This window comes from Gossypium arboreum, chromosome 1 (assembly GCF_025698485.1).
Source record: "Gossypium arboreum isolate Shixiya-1 chromosome 1, ASM2569848v2, whole genome shotgun sequence".
Classification (NCBI taxonomy): Eukaryota; Viridiplantae; Streptophyta; class Magnoliopsida; order Malvales; family Malvaceae; genus Gossypium; species Gossypium arboreum.
The window spans coordinates 37,308,582-37,309,941 of record NC_069070.1 but is presented as its reverse complement, the minus strand read 5'-3'; the positions used below and the strand labels follow the sequence as shown (position 1 = coordinate 37,309,941).

General features: G+C 36.5%; 1 non-coding gene across 1 annotated transcript; it reads right to left on the bottom strand.

Moving 5' to 3' along the window:
* Nucleotides 1–950: 950 nt before the first annotated feature.
* LOC128282534 (small nucleolar RNA R71) lies at nucleotides 951–1,058 on the bottom strand. Its single transcript, XR_008272836.1, has one exon. It is a non-coding gene; the product is annotated as a small nucleolar RNA R71 (small nucleolar RNA).
* Nucleotides 1,059–1,360: the final 302 nt, after the last annotated feature.

Genomic DNA, 1,360 nt, shown 5'->3' with positions numbered 1-1,360 from the left:
AGCTTAGTAATTAGTTTAGATAAAACAAACCCCTTTATTTTTAGGCTAGATAATAAAAAGAAAGTTAATACTAGTACTTTTAGTTCCTTTGGGGTCGACATCCCGGTCTTGCCATAAGCTATACTACTATTCGATAAGGTGCGCTTGCCTTTGTCGTGACATTAGTTAGTTTTCAAGAACAGACATTCATAAATTATAAAACTTATCACGATTCACATCACATCAAGTTTTTGGCGCCATTGCCGGGGAGCTAAGATATTAAGAACACTTAATTTTTATTACTTTAGTCATTTATTTTATTGTAATTTAAATTTTATTTTGATTTTTGTTACTAAATTTTCTTTTTTCTTCTCGCATGTTTTTATAGTTTATGACTAGAAGAAACCCGTCAGGACTATTACTTTTTTATAGTGAGATTGAACACACAGCTCACAAAAACCGAAGAGAAATAAGGCTAAGCTTAAGATACATAGAGGAAGGGCAAGAAGACGATATTCACACACAGCTGAGGAGATGGCTGAAAATCAGGAAAACTCGCTACCTCCTGCAATTGCTACTAATCCAGTAAATTAGAATCCTGTTCCACGCACTATGTATGATTATACTAAACCTACTTTAATAGGAACTGAGTCAAGTATAGTTAGGTCTGCTGTTGTTGCAAATAATTTTGAATTGAAACCTAACACAATTCAAATGACCAACAGTTTGTTCAGTTTGATAGTTTGCAGGACGAGGACCCAAATGCTCATTTGGCGAATTTCTTAGAGTTTTGCGACACTTTTAAAATCAATGGCATTTCTGATGATCCCTTTCGCCTTCGGTTGTTTCCCTTTTCATTGAGGAACAAAGCTAAACAGTGGTTGAACTTGTTACCACGAGGGTCAATCACTACTTGAGAACAAATGACCGAAAAATTCTTATTTAAATATTTCCCGCCGGCTAAAACGGCTAAGTTAAGGAATGACATCTCTTTTTTTTGTGTAGATGGATCTCGAAACACTCTATGAAGCATGAGAGAGATACAAGGATCTATTGAGAAGGTGTCCTTACCATGGGTTACCTCAATGGTTGCAGGTTCAAACGTTTTTCAACGGTGTGAACCCCTCAACAAGGGAACTTATCGACGCAGCTGCTGGTGGGACTATCAATAAAAAAACACCTGAAGTGGCTTACGAATTTATTGAAGGGATGTCACTAAATAACTATTAGTGGCAAGTCATGAGAACAAAGCCAAAAAAAGTAGCCGGTGTTTTCAACCTCGATGCGGTTACTATGCTTCTAACCAAGTAGAACTTTTAAATAAAAAGATTGACGATTTATGTGGTTCTACTCAGGTACATCCAGTGATGAGATGCGATTC